Here is a 15,273-nt window from a genome sequence, read left to right on the forward strand (position 1 = left end):
ACTTTCATCAAGAAGCTTTTGAGTTCCTCTTCACTTTCTACCATAAGGGTGGTGTCATCTGCATATCTGCAGTTATTGATATTTCTCCTGGCATCTTAATTCCAGCTTGTGCTTCTTCCAGGTCGTGAAGATCTTTTTGGTACAGTTCTTCTGTGTATTCTTGCCACCTCTTCTTAATATCTTCTGCTTCTGTTAGGTCCATACCATTTCTGTCCTTTATTGAGCCCATCTTTGCATGAAATGTTCCCTTGCTATCTGTAATTTTCTTGAAGAGATCTCTAGTCTTTCCCATTCTGTTCTTTTCCTCTATTTCTTTGCATTGATTGCTGAAGAAGGCTTTCTTATCTCTTCTTGCTATTCTTTGGAACTCTGTATTCAGATGGTTATATCTTTGCTTTTCTCCTTTGTTTTTTGCCTCTCTTCTTTTCACAGGTATTTGTAAGGCCTCCCAGACATCCATTTTGCTTTTTTGCATTTATTTTCCATGGGGATGGTCTTGATCCCTGTTTCCTCTACAATGTCACGAACCTCATTCCATAGTTCATCAGGCACTCTATCTATCAGATCTAGGCCCTTAAATCTATTTCTCACTTCCACTGTATAATCATAAGGGATTTGATTTAGGTCATACCTGAATGGTCTAGCACTTTTCCCTACTTTCTTCAATTTAAGTCTGAATCTGGTAATAAGGAGTTCATGATCTGAGCCACAGTCAGCTCCTGGTTTTGTTTTTGTTGACTGTATAGAGCTTCTCCATCTTTGGCTGCAAAGAATATAATCAGTCTGATTTCGGTGTTGACCGTCTGGTGATGTCCATGTGTAGAGTCTTCTCTTGTGTTGTTGGAAGAGGGTGTTTGCTATGACCAGTGCATTTTCTTGGCAAAACTCTATTAGTCTTTGCCCTGCTTCATTCCGTATTCCAAGGCCAAATTTGCCTGTTTCTCCAGGTGTTTCTTGACTTCCTACTTTGGCATTCCAGTCCCCTATAATGAAAAGGACATCTTTTGGGGGTATTAGCTCTAAAAGGTCTTGTAGGTCTTCATAGAACTGTTCAACTTCAGCTTCTTCAGCATTACTGGTTGGGGCATAGACTTGGATTACTGTGATATTGAATGGTTTGATCATTCTGTGGTTTTTGAGATTGGATCCAAGTACTGCATTTTGGACTCTTTTGTTGACCATGATGGCTACTCCATTTCTTCTGAGGGATTCCTGCCCGCAGTAGTAGATATAATCGTCATCTGAGTTAAATTCACCCATTCTAGTCCATTTTAGTTTGCTAATTCCTAGAATGTTGACGTTCACTCTTGCCATCTCTTGTTTGACCACTTCCAATTTGCCTTGATTCATGGACCTGACATTCCAGGTTCCTATGCAATATTGCTCTTTACAGCATTGGACCTTGCTTCTATCACCAGTCACATCCACAGCTGGGTATTGTTTTTGCTTTGGCTCCATGCCTTCATTCTCTCTGGAGTTATTTCTCTAGTGATCTCCAGTTGCGTGTTGGGCACCTACTGTCCTGGGGAGTTCCTCTCTCAGTATCCTTCATTTTGCCTTTTCATACTGTTCATGGGGTTCTCAAGGCAAGAATACTGAAGTGGTTTGCCATTCCCTTGTCCAGTGGACCACATTCTGTCCGACCTCTTCACCATGACCTGCCCGTCTTGGGTTGCCCCGCGGGCATTGCTTGGTTTCACTGAGTTAGACAAGGCAGTGGTCCTAGTGTGATTAGATTGACTAGCTTTCTGTGAGTATGGTTTCAGTGTGTCTGCCCTTTGATGCCCTCTTGCAACACCTACCATCTTACTTGGGTTTCTCTTACCTTGGGCATGGGGTATCGCTTCATGGCTGCCCCAGCAAAGTGCAGCCGGTGCTCCTTACCTTGGAGGAAGGGTATCTCCTCACTGCCGCCCTTCCTGACCTTCAATGTGGGATAGCTCCTCTAGGCCCTCCTGCACCAAGCAGCCACCACTCCTTGGACATGGGATTGCTCCTCCTGGCCGCCACCCCTTACTTTGGATGCGGGGTGGCTCCTCCCAGCTGCCCCTGTCCTCGGAGGCGGAGTAGCTCCTCTTGGCCGCTGCCCCGACCTTGGACTTGGGTAGCTCCTCTTGGCCTTCCTGCACCGTCGCAGCCTGGCACTCTCGGCTGCTGCCCCTGACCTTGAACGTGGGGTAACTCCTCTTGGCCGCCACCTTTTAGGCATGGGGTCCTCCCAGCTTCTGCCCCTGACCTCACGTGAGGTAGCTCCTCTCTGCCGCTCTTTGTGCGCTGGTCGCAGCCGGCCGTGCTTAGTAAGCTCAGTAAAGTTGAGCTTTTTATTATTCCATGGAAATCCCAGTACTGTCACCTACCAAATATAAAGACTTTAATTAAATATTCAATTAATCTCTCTGTTTCCTTATCAGTGAAGCAAGAAAAATGATAGTAGCCTCACCAAGCTACTGTGGAAAGTGAACAGGGACAGTACCTGTGAAGTGTTCGTGCCTAGCGTATGGGAAGTACTCAATAAATGGTAGCAGTCACTATTATTGTTATTCATTATTCAGTCAATAATAATATCATTATTATTATTATAACATCCAATTCCTTCGGCGGCTGCTACCATAATTTAGAACCTTAGTGTTTCTTACTTCAACCAGGATATAAGCTTCAGAAGGGTTAGAAGGGCAGGGACATATTATCTTACTATTATTGTAGCCCTAACACAATGCTGATACAGTACTTGCCTGGATGGGTAAAAAGCTCCCCATCATGTAATTTTTTTTAAACTTTTATTTTATATTGAAGTATAGCCAATTAGCTATACATAGCACACAATGTGTGATAGTTTCAGATGGATAGCAAAGGGGTTCAGCCATACATATACATGTAGATAGAATGTTGTTTTAAAGAAACATGAATCTTATTGCTCCCTTGCTTAAATATATCAGTGGCTCTTCATAGCCTTCTGAAAAGTGTTCAGACTCCAAAAACAAGGCCTACTGGAGACAGGGCCTGCCTCCTAGTCCTATTTCCTTCCACTCCCCTCATGGATACTTCCTAAAGTGATACAAACTAGAAAATCATCTGGAGCCATTTTACCTGCAGTTTGTTCTTGTAGACAAGTCCAAGAACCTCCTCTAAGAAGCCTCTTTACCTTTTTCGGTGGGATTGGTACTCACACCAGTTCTTCCTGTCATGTCATTTTTCACATCCATGCTGTGCTATCTCCACTCAAATTCCTTGAGAGAGGAGAGTGCCTTTGGCTTCCTTTTTGTTCCCAGTGTCTATCTCAGTAGATGAAACTTGGCACGTCCTCAAAAAGGGTTTGAATGAATGAGCTAATATATGGTAAAGTAGTGTATCTTTGCATATTTTACTTTCCATTGTGTCAAGCACAGATACAAGCTGTCGGACTGTACAACTTAGTTCAGTTCAGTTCCATCACTCAGTCGTGTCCGACTCTTTGTGACCCCATGAATCACAGCACGCCAGGCCTCCCTGTCCATCAGCAACTCCCAGAGTTTGCTCTGACTCACATCCAATCAAGTCAGTGATGCCATCCAGCCATCTCATCCTCTGTCATCACCTTCTCCTCCTGCCCCCAATCCCTCCCAGCATCAAAGTCTTTTCCAATGAGTCAACTCTTCACATGAGGTGGCCAAAGTACTGGAGTTTCAGCTTTAGCATCATTCCTTCCAAAGAAATCCTAGGGCTGATCTCTTGCAGTCCAAGGAACTCTCAAGAGTCTTCTCCAACACCACAGTTCAAAAGCGTCAATTCTTCAGAGCTCAGCCTTCTTCACAGTCCAGCTCTCACATCCATACATGACCAATGGAAAAACCATAGCCTTGACTAGACAGACCTTAGTCAGCAAAGTAATGTCTCTGCTTTTGAATATGCTATCTAGTTTGGTCATAACTTTTCTTCCAAGGAGTAAGCGTCTTTTAATTTCATGGGTGCAGTCACCATCTGCAGTGATTTTGAAGCCCAAAAAATAAACTCTGACACTCTTTCCACTGTTTCCCCATCTATTTCCCATGAAGTGATGGGACCATATGCCATGATCTTCGTCTTCTGAATGTTGAGCTTTAAGCCAACTTTTTCACTCTCCACTTTCACTTTCATCAAGAGGCTTTTGAGTTCCTCTTCACTTTCTGCCATAAGGGTGGTGTCATCTGCATGTATGGAGTTATTAATATTTCTCCTGGCAATCTTGATTCCGGCTTGTGTTTCTTCCAGTCCAACATTTCTCATGATGTACTCTGCATATAAGTTAAATAAGCAGGGTGACAAGATACAGCCTTGACATACTCCTTTTCCTATTTGAAACCAGTCTGTTGTTCCATGTCCAGTTCTAACTGTTGCTTCCTGACCTGCATACAGATTTCTCAAGAGGCAGGTCAGGTGGTCTGGTATTGCCATCTCTTTCAGAATTTTCCACAGTTTATTGTGATCCACACAGTCAAAGGATTTGGCATAGTCAATAAAGCAGAAAGAGATGTTTTTCTGGAACTCTCTTGCTTTTTCCATGATCCAGCGGATGTTGGCAATTTGATCTCTGGGTCCTCTGCCTTTTCTAAAACCAGCTTGAACATCAGGAAGTACACGGTTCACGTATTGCTGAAGCCTGGCTTGGAGAATTTTGAGCATTACTTTACTAGCGTGTGAGATGAGTGCAATTGTGTGGTAGTTTGAGCATTCTTTGGCATTGCCTTTCTTTGGGATTGGAAGGAAAACTGACCCTTTCCAGTCTTGTGGACACTGCTGAGTTTTCCAAATTTGCTGGCATATTGAGTGCAGCACTTTCACAGCATCATCTTTCAGGATTTGAAATAGCTCAACTGGAATTCCATCACCTCCACTAGCTTTGTTCGTAGTGATGCTTTCTAAGGCCCACTTGACTTCACATTCCAGGATGTCTGGCTCTAGATGAGGGATCACACCATCGTGATTATCTGGGTCGTGAAGATCTTTTTTGTACAGTTCTTCTGTGTATTCTTGCGACCTCTTCTTAATATCTTCTGCTTCTGTTGTGTCCATACCATTTCTGTCCTTTATCGAGCCCATCTTTGCATGAAATGTTCCCTTGGTATCTCTAATTTTCTTGGAGAGATTTCTAGTCTTTCCCATTCTGTTGTTTTCCTGTATTTCTTTGCATTGATTGCTGAAGAAGGCTTTCTTATCTCTTCTTGCTATTCTTTGGAACTCTGCATTCAGATGCTTATATCTTTCCTTTTCTCCTTTGCTTTTTGCTTCTCTTCTTTTCACAGGTATTTGTAAGGCCTCCCAGACAGCCATTTTGCTTTTTTGCATTTCTTTTCCATGGGGATGGTCTTGATCCCTGACTCTTGTACAATGTCACAAAACTCATTCCATAGTTCATCAGGCACTCTATCAGATCTAGTCCCGTAAATCTATTTCTCACTCCCACTGTATAATCATAAGGGATTTGATTTAGGTCATACCTGAATGGTCTAGCACTTTTCCCTACTTTCTTCAATTTAAGTCTGAATCTGGTAATAAGGAGTTCATGATCTGAGCCACAGTTTGCTCCTGGTTTTGTTTTTAGTGACTGTATAGAGCTTCTTCATCTTTGGCTGCAAAGAATAGAATCAATCTGATTTCAGTGTTGACCATCTGGTGATGTCCATGTGTAGAGTCTTCTCTTGTGTTGTTGGAAGAGGATGTTTGCTATGACCAGTGCATTTTCTTGGCAAAACTCTATTACTCTTTGCCCTGCTTCATTCCACATTCCAAGGCCAAATTTGCCTGTTACTCCAGGTGTTTCTTGATTTCCTACTTTTGCACTCCAGTCCCCTATAATGAAAAGGACATCTTTTGGGGCTGTTAGTTCTAAAAGGTCTTGTAGGTCTTCATAGAACTGTTCAACTTCAGCTTCTTCAGCATTACTGTTTGGGGCATAGACTACAATATAGCAGGGACAGAAAAATCAGGCAAATTTATTGTAAGATGTTTTAACTTGTGAACTCCAGCAACTAAGTAAGCAAAAATATATGTCTTTAAACTTTCAGAACCTTAATATTACGTACAAAAATAAGATAGTGAACAAGATAACATACAAAATTCTTTTTTAAATTTATCTGATGATATCAGGTCTTACTTGCAGCTCTCGACTCTTCCATCTTCAGTTGCTGCATGCAGGGTCTCTGCGGCAGTATGTGCGTTGCCTGACCAGGGCAGCCTGCACTGAGAGCTCAGATTTCCAGCCACTAAACCACCAGGGACATCCCAACTTACACAATTCTCTTAAATCTGTAAGTTAATCACCCACTAATTTTCCCTAACTGCAGATATAGCTAAGACTACTTAAGAAGTCATTCAGGCAAGGACCTGGAAGTCATTAAATCATGCTTTGAGTGTCGTCATTTTAGTCTTTTTACTGCCTCACCCAACTGGAGAGTAGCTGGAAAAGAGTTTGATCGAATGGTGATTACTGCATTCACGCTGAATTTTATCTCTAATGCCATTTGTAAGATATACTGATTCTTAAAGTTCAGTTCAGTTGCTCAGTCGTGTCTGACTCTTTGCAACCCCATGAATCGCAGCACACCAGGCCTCCCAGTCCATCACCAACTCCTGGAGTTCACTCAGACTCACGTCCATCGAGTCAGTGATGCCATCCAGCCATCTCATCCTCTGTTGTCCCCTTTTCCTCCTGCCCCCAATCCCTCCCCGCATCAGAGTCTTTTCCAATGAGTCAACTCTTCGCATGAGGTGGCCAAAGTACTGGAGTTTCAGCTTTAGCATCATTCCTTCCAAAGAAATCCCAGGGCTGATCTCCTTTAGAATGGATTGGTTGGATCTCCTTGCAGTCTAAGGGACTCTCAAGAGTCTTCTCCAACACCACAGTTCAAAAGCATCAATTCTTCGATGCTCAGCCTTCTTCACAGTCCAACTGTCACATCCATACATAACCACTGGAAAAACCATAACCTTGACTAGATGGACCTTTGTTGGCAAAGTTATGTCTCTGCTTTTGAATATGCTATCTAGGTTGTTCATAACTTTTCTTCCAAGGAGTAAGCATCTTTTAATTTCATAGCTGCAGTCACCATCTGCAGTGATCTTGGAGCCCCCAAAAATAAAGTCTGACACTGTTTCCACTGTTTCTCCATCTATTTCCCATGAAGTGATGGGACCACATGCCATGATCTTCGTTTTCTGAATGTTGAGCTTTAAGCCAACTTTTTCACTCTCCTCTTTCACTTTCATCAAGAGGCTTTTTAGTTCCTCTTCACTTTCTGCCATAAGGGTGGTGTCATCTGCATATCTGCAGTTATTGATATTTCTCCTGGCAGTCTTGTTTCCAGCTTGTGTTTCTTCCAGTCCAGCATTTCTCATGATGTACTCTGCATATAAGTTAAATAAGCAGGGTGACAATATATAGCCTTGACGTACTGCTTTTCCTATTTGGAACCAGTCTGTTGTTCCATGTCCAGATTTAAGGGACTAGATCTGATAGATAGAGTGCCTGATGAACTCTGGAGGGAGGTTTGTGACATTGTACAGGAGACAGGGATCAAGACCATCCCCATGAAAAAGAAATGCAAAAAAGCAAAATGGCTGTCTGGGGAAGCCTTACAAATAGCTGTGAAAAGAAGAGAAGCAAAAAGCAAAGGAGTAAAGGAAAGATATAAGCATCTGAATGCAGAGTTCCAAAGAATAGCAAGAAGAGATATGAAAGCCTTCCTCAGCAATCAATGCAAAGAAATAGAGGAAAACAACAGAATGGGAAAGACTAGAAATCTCTTCAAGAAAATTAGAGATACCAAGGGAAGATTTCATGCAAAGATGGGCTCGATAAAGGACAGAAATAGTATGGACCTAACAGAAGCGGAAATGTACTGGTTTGACATTGCCTTTCTTTGGGATTGGAATGAAAACTGACCTTTTCCAGTCCTGTGGGGACTGTAGAAAGTTATTATTATTAAAAAAAAAAAGATGTCCTTTTCATTATAGGGGACTGGAGTGCAAAAGTAGGAAGTCAAGAAAATCCTGGAGTAACAGGCAAATTTGACCTTGGAATACGGAATGAAGCAGGGCAAAGACTAATAGAGTTTTGCTAAGAAAATACACTGGTCATAGCAAACACCCTCTTCGAACAACACAATGTCCATAGCGCTGGTGGCTGCGACTGGCGCCCATAGCGTGGCGAGAGGAGCTACTCCACCCGAGGTCACGGGCAGAAGCAGAGAGGACCCCCTGTCCGAGGGGCAGTGGCCAAGAGGAATTACCCCATGTCTGCGGTCAGGGGCAGAAGCCAAGAGGAGCTACCCCACATCCAAGGTCAGGAGTGGTGGCCGAGAGTGCCAGGCTGTGACAGCGCTGGAGCAGCTGAGAGGAGCTATCCCACGTTGGAGGCCAGGGACGGCAGCCGAGAGGGGCGACCCTGCATCCAAGGAGTGGTGGCTGCGCAGGCACCGGAGGGCCTAGAGGACCTATTCCACGTTCAAGGTCAGGAGGGGTGGCGGTGAGGAGATTCTTGGGCTCTTACCTCGTCCAAGGTAAGAGAAACCCAAGTAAGACAGTAGGTGTTGCAAGAGGGCATCAGAGGGCAGACACATTGAAACCATAATCACAGAAAACTAGTCAATCTAATCACACTAGGACCACTGCCTTGTCTAATGCAATGAAACTAAGCCATGCCTGTGGGGCCACCCAAGACAGGCGGGTCATGGTGAAGAGGTCTGAAAGAATGTGGTCCACTGGAGAAGAAAATGGCAAACCACTTCAGTATTCTTGCCTTGAGAACCCCATGAACAGTATGAAAAGGCAAAATGATAGGATACTGAGAGGAACTCCCCAGGTCAGTAGGTGCCCAACACGCTACTGGAGATCACTAGAGAAATAACTCCAGAGAGAATGAAGGCATGGAGCCAAAGCAAAAACAATACCCAGCTGTGGATGTGACTGGTGGTAGAAGCAAGGTCCAATGCTGTAAAGAGCAATATTGCATAGGAACCTGGAATGTCAGGTCCATGAATCAAGGCAAATTGGAAGTGGTCAAACAAGAGATGGCAAGAGTGAACGTCAACATTCTAGGAATTAGCAAACTAAAATGGGTGAATTTAACTCAGATGACCATTATATCTACTACTGCAGGCAGGAATCCCTCAGAAGAAATGGAGTAGCCATCATGGTCAACAAAAGAGTCCAAAATGCAGTACTTGGATCCAATCTCATAAACCACAGAATGATCTCTGTTCATTTCCAAGGCAAACCATTCAATATCACAGTAATCCAAGTCTATGCCCCAACCAGTAATGCTGAAGAAGCTGAAGTTGAACAGTTCTATGAAGACCTACAAGACCTTTTAGAACTAACACCCTCCCCCCAAAAAAGATTCTTACAGGAATTCTAATAATTTTTTATATCAAAGGAAAACACTGGTTAAATAAAATCTTTGTTATTAAAAATAGTGCAGACAACTGTACTTACTGGTTTGGGGGAGAACCTCAACTAAAAATATCTAGCAAGGTAAGAATCATGAATATAGTTTGTAATTGATAAGCAATGTTTTTTTATTCTTGCTTGACTCTAACAGAATACAAAATTACCAAAATGATAAAAATGATAAAATGGATTTTTTTGGGGTATTGCTTGAAACAAAACTTGCCTTCTTTTTGTTGTTTCTAGTTTTGTTTTGTGACAGTAAACCATCCTTATAAAAAGACAAAGTTTTATAAGATAGTAATATAGATATTATTCATGACATGAAATATTTTATATCACTTCTTTTAGATTAGTACAAACGTAATCACAGTTTCAGTATGTAATTTAAATTATTGTAAATAGGCTCAAATGCATCTTTATTATAGTAATCAAAATAGGAACCATTACAATGAGGAACCACAACAAAATAGGAACCATTATAAACACACTTTTGCCAACAAGAAATAAACTTATTCCTGTATCATAAAAATCCATGCTTTGAGAGTCAACAAACTCTTGGAAAGCATTTTCTGCCTCCTGCTGGTTGTGGAAGCATTTTGCCTGCCAAAAGTTGTCAAGATGTTTGAAGAGTTAGTCGGAGAGAGGTCAGGTGAATATAGAGGATGAGGCAAAATGTCATAGCCGGATTCATTCAAACTTTAAAATGTTGGTTGTGTGACATGCAGTTGGGCATTGGTCATGCAGAATTAGGCCTTTTCTGTTGACCAATGCTGGCTGCAGGCATTGCAGTATTCCATGCGCCTCATTAATTTGCTGAGCATTCTTCTCAGGCCTAATGGCTTCACCAGGATTCAGAAAGATGTGGTTCATTAGACCAGCAGCAGACCACTAAGCAGTGACCATGACCATTTTGGGTTGCAAAAACCCCACATTTTTTTGGCATTAGAAAGTGCTTTGGAGCTTCTTCTCACTCCAACTACTGAGCTGGTCACCACTGTCATATAAAATCCACTTTTCATCACACTTCACAATCCAATTGAGAAACTCTCGTTGCGTAGAATAAGAGAAGACAACACTTCAAAAGGATGACTTTTTTTGATTTCCAGTCAGCTCATGAGACACCCATTTATCAAGCTTTTTCACCTTTTCAATTTAGTTCAAATGCCGAATGACCTTAGAATGGTTGACACTGAGTTCTTCGGCAACTTCTCTTGTAGTTAGTTGTAAGAGGATCAGCTGTGATGATCCTCTCAACTGGTTGTTGTCAACTTCTGATGGCAGGCTGCTGTGCTCCTCATTTTTTAGGGCCTTATCTACTTTGCAAAACTTCTTGAACCACCACTGCACTGTATATTCGTTAGCAGTTTCTGGGCCAGATGTGTTGTTGATGTTGCAAATTGTCTCTGCTGCTCTACAACCCATTTTGAACTCACATAAGAAAATCGCTCAAATTTGCTTTTTGTCTAACAACATTTCCCAAGTCTAAAATACATATATAATACACAACAAGTAATAAGTCATCAGCAAAAAAAGCATAAAGCAAGATATGTGCATTAAAATGATCTAAGTATAACCACATTTATTTAAGAATGTATTCCAATATCAAACAGCAAAGTTCGACAAAGCATAACTGCAATTACTTTTGCACCAACCTAATAATTCCTGCTAAGCATGATACTGATTGCAACTGTTATTTCAGTACTTAATGCAAAGTTGCTGAAATGAATTTATTTCCACAAATTTCATTTGTTCACCCATTAAATGCTAGTTTCTTAAATCATAATAATTCTGACAATATTTGATATTATACATTTCATGGATTAGATAATTGAGCTTAAAATAAATAACATGTTGATGTTCCATGCCTAAACTTCATAGAGCTAGGGTGTAAATCCAGGTGTGTGTGTGTGTGTGTGTGTGTCTGCTTTCCCAGAAGACAAAGATAAATTTTTAGAATTTCAAGAATATGTTTCATTGAAATGTTTTCTCAATTTTCCAGTCATCACTTTTTATTCATTGCTTCCTAAAAGTATTATGAGAAGAATATTCTTAAATTGTTACCTGAACAGAAAGCTCCTTGTCCCTCCTTTTCCATACTGTTCAGTTCAAACAAGGCTTCTGAAAGCCTCAGCCGGCCTGCTCTGCCCCTGTTCCCTTGCAGTACTTAGTCCTGGTTGCGTGATTTGGGGCCAGTTGCTTGTCATCTTTACGCTTCAAGTTTTCATCTATAAAACTGATGATATTGTAATGATTTAAGATACAGTGTGTTGCTCAGGACTTGGGTCAGTGCCTCATGCTTGTGCTAGGTTGCTTCGGTCATGTCCAGCTCTGTGCAATCCTATGGACTGTAGCCCACCGGGTTCCTCTGTCCATGGGATTATCCAGGCAAGAATACTGGAGTTGCCATGTCCTCCTCCAGGGGATCTTCCCAACCCCAGGAGCAATTCCACATCTCCTGTATTGGCAGGTAGGTTCTTTACCACTAGTACCACCCGAGCAGCTCAGTGTCACTTTAACCTCTGCACCACCAGGGAAACCCTAACACAATATAAATGCTCAATAAATGCTTGTGAATGAGTGGGTGAATGGATGAAAATGTTTTAATCTGTCAAATTGTCAATCTTGACAAAATGATTTGGGTACAAGTAGTATCTTTGGGCGGAGAAGGCAATGGCAACCCACTCCAGTACTCTTGCCTGGAAACTCTCATGAACAGAGGAGCCTGGAAGGCTGCAGACCATGGAGTCGCAAAGAGTTGGACACCACTGAGCAACTTCACTTTCACTTTTCATTTTCATGCATTGGAGAAGGAAATGGCAACCCACTCCAGTGTTCTTGCCTGGAGAATCCCAGGGATGGGGGAGCCTGGTGGGCTGTTGTCTATGGGGTCACACAGAGTCAGACACGACTGAAGCGACTTAGCAGCAGCAGTATCTTTGGGAACTGATTCCCAAAAAAACAGTAGGGAAGTAAGGAAGTAAGTTAAGGAAGGGAGACAATGAATAAAGTTGATAAACATACTATCAATCAAGCATCCAGTATAGGCAACTAGCAAGTATATATTATAATTAATAAATTAGTTGAGTGGTGGCATTTTGAAAATTAGACATTTCAATATTTTTCCCACTAGTTTCAGCAGCATTGCCTGAAAGAATTTTACACTGATGGCTATACAATCACAATTTTTCCTCCATTCCTTCTGTGTATATTAGATGTTTTCTTCAGTAAAGAAGATCTTGTCCTCCTAACTACCACTTTTGTTTAGTATTAATGTGGATTCATAGCTTCTCTTTTTATTCCATGTGGCATAATATATTACATCATTATTCTTTTTGGTGCTCAGATTGTCCTAGATTTGGCCAATCCAGACCCCTAAAGCCAATTGTGTATACTTTTGACATGTCCTGATCAGTCTGACCATATCTTTGATTTTGGTTCAATGGGTCACTTTTTCTGTCCCAGACTTGGACTCAGTCATTTCTCAGAAACCTGGTTCCTGTTAGTAAAGTGGGTACTAGTCATTGCATCTCACTTGTCATTTCTTCAATGCCTATACTTATGGAATATATATGTGTTTGTGTGTGTGTGTATATATATATATATATATAAATGATATTTCATATCCAACAATGCTGAGTTCTTTCACATCTTCTCTTGTTCTGTATTTATTTCTCTTCTCCCACAATGAAAACCCAATATATTTATCACATTCTCTATCTTAACGGTACACACACATGACCAATACCACTATCAACTACAAATGTACTAAGTTCCAGATTGCTTTGCAATTTTTCAGTCCTTAAACTAAATTTCCATAAAGATGTTCAGAGTGTTATGTTCAGAAGTTTCTTGAGTTAATTCTTATTACTGATACATCGGAGAAGGCAATGGCACCCCACTCCAGTACTCCTGCCTGGAAAATCCCATGGACAGAGGAGCCTGGAAGGCTGCAGTCCATGGGGTCACTAGGAGTCAGACATGACTGAGCGACTTCACTTTCACTTTTCACTTTCATGCGTTGGAGAAGGAAATGGCAACCCACTCCAGTGTTCTTGCCTGAAGAATCCCAGGGCCGGGGGAGCCTGGTGGGCTGCCGTCTATGGAGTCACACAGAGTCGGACACGACTGAAGCGACTTAGCAGCAGCGGTCCTTTAGTAAATCCCTCAAGAAAAGATTGAGCATACAGTATTCCCTGAGTTTGCACATATTTTAAACTGTTTTCCTATAGCTTCATGTTGAAAGGACAACTTGATAGGCTATAAAAAAGTTCCTTGGTTCACATTTTATTGTTTGTTTGTTTGTTTTACATTTTAAGCTATATTTATTATATTTATTTATGTGGCTGTGCCTGGTCTTAGTTGCAGAACAGGGGATCCTTGATGCGGCAGGTGGGATGCAGCTCCCTGAGCAGGGCTGGGACCTGGGGCTCCTGCGCTGAGAGCATGGAGCCTTAGCCACTGCGCCACCAGGGACGTCCCCACATTTTATCCGTGCTCTTCAAGTGTGTGTCACTCCGCTCTTTCTTCACTTTTGTTGCCTTAGAGAAGTCTCATGACAGCTGGATTTTCTGTCCTTTGTAAGAACTTTGACTTTTAGCATGGAGTCCAGATTTTTCTTTATTTTTAATGTCTAAAAGTTTTACTAAGACAGGATTTGGAGATGACCAGTTTTCCAAGTTCAGCACAGTGAGGTCCTTTTCAACATACAAATTCCGATCTTTTTTATTTCCATATTATCTTTTTGAAATACAGTCATAAGACTGCAGCTAGGACTGGCATGAATTCATCCCAACAGTGGAAGTGATACATACATCCATAATCAGTCTGAAGCAGACCTAAAAACCTGAAAGAACATCTGTCTCTCACTCCTTTGTTATTCACCACTGTTGCACTGTTCCTGCTCCCTTAGCTCACACCTTTGACCTGGTGGAGTGTTTTGTATGACCAGCTAACAAAGAAGAAAAAGATCTGAACTTGATTCACAATGGGTCACCTTGTGACGTTCATGTGATGAGAAAATGAAAACCAGTTTTGTAGGGTAGGGGAAAGCCTCTCAATAGGTAGAGCTTTGAGTGGTACATCATCCATTTTTTCATGGAGAGAGAAGGTATGGATACACATGGACTCATGAGCAATAGTAAATAACTTAGCTAATTGGTCAGGAGGTACAGACAAAATTTTTCTAGATGGTAAGAGACTAAGAGCATTCCCTCAAGATCATGATTAAGACAAGGATTTTCACTCTCATTTCTATTCGTTTTCTTGCAGGTCCTAGCCAGTGAAATAGGCAAGATGAAAAAATAGCATAGAAATTAGAAAGGAAAAAGTAATACTATTATTATTCATAGGTGACAAAATTATATACTTTGCTATAATAAAGAGAATCCAAATGAATCTATAAGCCTACTTTAAGAATTAGTAAGGAATTTTGCAAGATTGTTTGAAACAAAGCCAACATATAAAAATTAAAGCTTTTTCTATATGTTAACAATAAGAAACTAGAAAATGAAAATAATTTAAACATTACTATAGCATTGACTGGAAAATCCCGTGGATGGAGGAGCCTGGAAGGCTGCAGTCCATGGGGTCGCTGAGGGTCAGACACGACCCTCACTCTTCACTGTCATGCATCGGAGAAGGAAACGGCAACCCACTCCAGCGTTCTGGCCGGAAGAATCCCAGGCTGGTGGGCTGCCGCCTATGGGGTCGCACAGAGTCGGACATGACTGAAGCAACTTAGCAGCAGCAGCATAGCATTGAAAAAGCAACAAATACTTAGTAAGTGTAATAAGAGATATACTACTCCTCAATACAAAATTACAAAATATTTCTTGGAGAAATTAAAGTTCTAAATAAATAAAATTTATTGCA

The sequence above is a fragment of the Ovis canadensis genome, chromosome 18 (genome assembly GCF_042477335.2).
Source record: "Ovis canadensis isolate MfBH-ARS-UI-01 breed Bighorn chromosome 18, ARS-UI_OviCan_v2, whole genome shotgun sequence".
Classification (NCBI taxonomy): Eukaryota; Metazoa; Chordata; class Mammalia; order Artiodactyla; family Bovidae; genus Ovis; species Ovis canadensis.